The sequence below is a fragment of the Equus caballus genome, chromosome 10, assembly GCF_041296265.1.
Source record: "Equus caballus isolate H_3958 breed thoroughbred chromosome 10, TB-T2T, whole genome shotgun sequence".
NCBI lineage: Eukaryota > Metazoa > Chordata > Mammalia > Perissodactyla > Equidae > Equus > Equus caballus.
Genome location: NC_091693.1, coordinates 36,675,842 through 36,681,841, shown reverse-complemented (window position 1 = coordinate 36,681,841; position 6,000 = coordinate 36,675,842).

Genomic DNA, 6,000 nt, shown 5'->3' with positions numbered 1-6,000 from the left:
AAGGAAACACTGCTGGTGGGGGGAAAAGATGATAAACATGCTAAAGAAAATAAAACCTAGCCAAAGAACACAAATGATTTTAAGCTGCTAGTATTTACAGCTGACATTTAAAACTGTCACTAAGAAGATTGCGGTGTGTAAAGATCTCCATATTTGCATAAATTTTGTTGTGGTAAAAGAACTAAAAGCAAATACTTAGCAACATTTAGAAAAAAATTAAAAGTAAAATACTTTGGCCTATTGAATATTTGCAAACCACACATGAAGAATAGGCTTTATTCAGAGTGGTTGGAGTCAAGGAGAACAAAGTTCCTAGAAAGAGGCTAAACTTCTCTTGCATGATTCAGAAACAGTGCGCTTTGTCGTCATCACCACCTGCATGCCTAAGACCAGAAGAGCAAATACAGGTCAGGACCCAAAGGAAGAACACAGCAAGGTTCATCCAAGAATGTTCCTGCAAAGTGGGATCAGGCAGGGTGATAACATCTTTTAATTAACGAAGGAGTGAACTGTAACCAAAAGTATTCCTTTAAAAGCTTATTTTTTCTGGTTGGAAGGGAAAACACTGCTGTTCACCCTTCTACAACTATAAATCCATGACATATCCACCAGTTTATCAATCCATTTAGAATTATATGCTGTTTGTGACTGATCACTTCTTGTTTATTCTTGTGCTCCAATACTTTCCAAACCTTTGGATCATTTTGATGAGATAAAATATTTACAAAGTTTGAGTGCAGCGAGACCTTAAAGAAACTGATTCCCTCCGGTCCGGCCTCCATACCATGTTACAGCTTCAGTTACTGTTGACGGATAATAACAGGGACAGTCCATCTATTGTAAGGAAAAGAATCACTTTAGTTGAACTATTGCAAACAAGTTTAACTTTTTAACTTTTAAACCATGAGGTATACCCAATTAGAGAAAATCAGAATTCTTAAATAGTAAATATTTATCATTATATAACTTACATAAACCTTTTCTGTTATTGTTCCTTATTCTCCTCCTCAAATTCTCTTATCCCTCTCTCTTTAATCCCAGAATATTTTTATGCTTTTTCAACATATTCATCACACATATGTTTCCATAGTATTGTTTTACGTGTTTTAAATTTTCCAATAGGGCTATAATATTTTGTGAGAACTTATATCCCAGTTTGCCCAGGATAGCCTGGGTTACACTTGTTCTAACATAAGCATTAAAAACGTCTCTTTTATTCTCAAAGTATTTCAAGTCATACTGTTCATACCATTTTACAGCTAGCATTTTTCACTCAACATTTTTTTAATGTCCATGTTGTTACCCATAAATCAATATTAAAACAAACTAGCTACATTCTCTATGTTTTACTTATTTTTGGACTTCTTGATCTACCAACCCCTCCCTCTACCTTCTGTCCCCAAAAAATGTGCAAAAATTACCTCTATGGGGGCTGGCCCCGTGGCCGAGTGGTTGAGTTCGCGCGCTCCGCTGCAGGCAGCCCAGTGCTTCGTTGGTTCGAATCCTGGGCGCGGACATGGCGCTGCTCATCGGACCACGCTGAGGTGGCGTCCCACATGCCACAACTAGAAGGACCCACAACAAAGAATATACAACTATGTACCGGGGGGCTTTGGGGAGAAAAAGGAAAAAATAAAATCTTTAAAAATAAAAAATTACCTCTATGACAGTGAATTTTTTGATTTCCTTTTATTTCTGTCAATTTCTCCTTTGAAGTATTTTAAAGACATATCATTAAATGTATAAACGTTCAGAATTGCTTTACTCTCATGGATTGTTGCTATCACTCAACTTTTTTCTAATAATAAAATAATTAAACATTTTCTTTTGGTTAGCATATATGTAGTTTATCTTTTCCATCCTTGCGTTTGATATTAATTTTTATGTTGTTAACATTCAGATAGTGTCACTAATAAATTTTATTTTGTAATTTAATTTTGTATTTTAACTGGTGAAATTAATCTCTCTACATTTGCTATAGATAGTAATATTTTGCATTTTTATACCATATAACATGATGCTTTCTGTATGATGTGTTTCTCCCTTGCTTTTTCAACATGTTTGATCTAGAAACAAACTATACCTCCTTCCCTCCTCGTGAATAATAATGAGAACATTAAACTCTGATGGACATCTTTCCCCTAACATCGCTTTTCAAAATTTTAATTCCATATTGTTTTTTCTCTCCGACATTAATTGATTATCAGTGGCTTTGTATCTCTGTGCTGCTTAGGTTTTCTCATATATTCACAAATTTCTTTGCTCATAATTGCTTCTTGCAACTCATTTCTTCATACTGGATTCAATTTCCTGAAGTATATCTTATAGTAGATCCTTCAATATAGGCCTGCTCATGGTCAACTCTCTCGTATTTTGCTTGAATATAAATGTGTTTATACCTTTTGAGAATTAAGTTCTTTTTAAAATTGTAGGTTGGGAGCCAGCCTGGTGGTGTAGTGGTTAAGCTCGCTCACTCTGCTTTGGCAGCCTGGGGTTCGTGGGTTCAGATCCCAGGCACGGACCTAGCACCACACATCAAGCCACGCTGTGGCAGCATCCCACATAAAATAGAGGAAGATTGGCACAGATGTCAACTCAGTGACAATCTTCCTCACACACACACACAAAAGAAATTAAATTGCATTTGTTATACTTCTACCCTTTTAGAAATATTACTCGCGGCACACTATATCTTCCAAAGCTTGACACAAAAATATCTCCCACTTTACAAGTTCTTCTATGATACAACATTGTCTCTCCCACATTGAAAGGTGGGATCTCTGCTACCCTCCTCCCTACACTGAATCTGCCAGAGTTGTGACTCACTTGTAACCAATAGACTGTGGCAAAAATGAGGCTGCATGACTTCCAACTCAAATGCAAAACAGATGATACGACTTCCACCTTATTCAATGACACAGTCACTTCTGAGCTCTGAGTGACCACTGAAGAAGCCTAAGCATCCTGAGGCCACTTGAAGAAATATAAGCCACAAGGAGACCACATGCACTGGCCATAGCCTCATGTGAGGTCCCAGTTAACAGCCAGAATCAGCCAATGCACACATGAGTGAAGACACCTCTAAATGACTCCAGCCCCCAGCTGTTGAGTAAGCCCAGCTGTCTTGTCCCAGCTAAGGATCCAGACATCTTGGAGCAGAAACAAGCTATTTGCTCTGTGCTCAGTTTGAATTCCTGGGCCACAGCTTCAGTAAGCACAATAAAAGGTTGTTTTAAGGTGCTAAGTTTTGTGGTGATTGGTTATGCAACCATAGTAACTGAAACACTAAGGAATTGTCTTTTGATCTATTTTTGTTTTTCAAAATCTTTCTAGTCTAGTCCTTTTTATATAATCTCTATCTTCACTCTGGTTGCTTTTAGATTTTTCTTTTTGTCTTTGAGAGAGAAAAACATCTTCAAAGATAAAGATAAGGTAAACCATAGGAGTAAATAAAGAAATAGAAGTAGATATTGTGTGTTTAAATAAAAACAGCACCTTTGTTTCTGAGATGGCAGAATTGCTTCTATCAAATCAAGTATCCTTCTGAGAATGACTGGAAAGCTATATAAAATGTTTTGAAAAACATGTTTGACAACATTAGAGAACTATCAAGGCAGATCCTGGAAAGAAGGGAGTGCAGAAGTGAGCCCAACAGCAGTGCTACTGTTCTCAAGGCCTGTGCTGATTGCTGAACAGACACCCAGAGTTTGACATGTTGAGAAGAACTTCAGGTAGTTTAACAGGAACATAAGGACAAAAACTAAGGTTCTTTGCTTCACAAGGAGGAAAGCCCTTCAGGATTCCACTTGGGAGCTAAAGAACCACAACCGGGGAGCAATGACGAAGTAGAAATAGCCAAGCCTTTTAAACACTAAGGCTTAGCTTAAAATCAGCTCAATACCAGGCTGGATTAAAATGTTCTTTCTCTACTTAACTACCTGTGAGAAGCAAAATAAACTCTGAAGGAGTTAACATCACCTAGAGCTTTAAATAATTTTTATAATTTTTCATCACATTGTTTGGCATTCAATAAAATATTAATTGGAACATCAGGTAATATGACCAAATTACCCAAAAAAAAGAAATAAAAGAAAAATCAGGACAAAATGCAATAGACTCACAAAAGATGTAGATATTAAAACTATCAGACAACATCTATAAAACAATTATAATTAACATGTTCAAGAAAATAGAAAACAAAATGGACAATTTAAGCAGAAAATTGAATATATATTAATACATGTTAACATATATATATGTTAATATAACAATATTCAATATATTTTGCATATAGATATATAAACCCTAGAACTAAAAAAAAATGAATTAAGATTCAATACATGTTTTTTAATGGAGATTAGACCTTGCTATAGAGAAGAATAGTAAACTGGATGGAATAAAGATCAATAAGAAATACCCAAAACCACCATAATTGAAAGGGAAGATGGCCAAAAGTTTTAACATATGTGTAAATGGTACTTCAGAAGAAGATATAAAAGAAAATTGGCCAGAAACAATACTTGAAGAGATAATGGCTCAGAATTTTCCCAAAGTCAAAGACTTAAGATATATAATAATGAAAACTACACCTAGATAAAAACAGTGATAGCACCTTGGAAGTACAGAAAGAAATGAAAATTACCAACACCTAGGATTTTATATCCAGCAAAAATATTCTTTCAAAATAACACTGTAGATAACAAAAATGGAGAGAATTTATCACAAAGAAGACTTGCACAAAAAATAATTAGTAAAGGGAATTCTTTAGATAGAAGAGAATAATTCCAGACAGAAACACAAATATAGGAAAGGAAAGAACATGAGAAAGAATGAATATGTGGACAAATATAAAATGATACTGATTGTATAAAACAATAATAACATACTGAGTGGTTTAATATATATATATAGAATTATAATATAGAACCAAAAAGTATAAATGACACGGTATATAATTGGAGTTAAAGTGTTCTAAGATCCATTCATTTTTCAGGAATTGGTAAAAGTACTTTTTTATATCAGATATTAATAAAAGTAGAATACAGATTGTAATTTTAGGTTAATCATCAATAGTAGTTAAAAATCTATAACTAACAAGTTAATTGAATAGAGACATGGAATAATAAAAATATTTAATAAATCCCCCAACATTTAAGAAAATAGAGAAAAATAAGAATGTAAAACAAACAAGACAGAATGAAGAGTAAGACAGTATCTTTAAATACAAATACACCAGTAATTGCATTATATTGAATTACAGTTAAATTTAATTATAAGACAAAGAATGTCAGATTTAAGTTTTGAAAACTAAAAGACAAATATTTTCAGATTAAGGAAAGTCTTGTGCTATAGAACAAGCTAAAACTAAAGAAAACTCGTATAGTTAAAAATTATAGAGATATGTCAAGTGAACTTGAAGGCAAAAAGCAGCCAAAACAAAGCTGGACATTGAATAATGATAGAAAGGTCAATTATCAGGAAGACATTCTAAATATACATACAGGTTCTAAATACATAAGGTAGAAATTAAAAGGTTACAGCAAAAACTAGAAATAAACACAATCATAGAGGAAGATTTTAATATACCTCTCTTAGTACCTGATAGAACAAGCAAACAAGCAATACAAATATTGAATTTAAACACCATGAGTAACAAACTTGACCAAATTGACATGTAGAGAACATTAAACCTAACTAACAACCACAGAACACAGATTCTATCCAAGTGCATATGAACATTTCTCAAAATTGACCATATGTTGGGCAACACTTAAACCTCAATCATTTTCAAAAGATTGAAATCTTAGAGATTTGATTTCTCCTTGTAAGGGAAACAAACTAAAAATAAATATTTAGATTATTTTTAATTCCCAAAATGTTTGGAAATTGAACAGTAACTTCTCACTAATCCACAAGGAAGATATAAAAATTTAAAAATAGAAAATATTTTTTAAGTGAAAGATAATGAAAATGCAATATATAAAAGACATTGAGAAATGT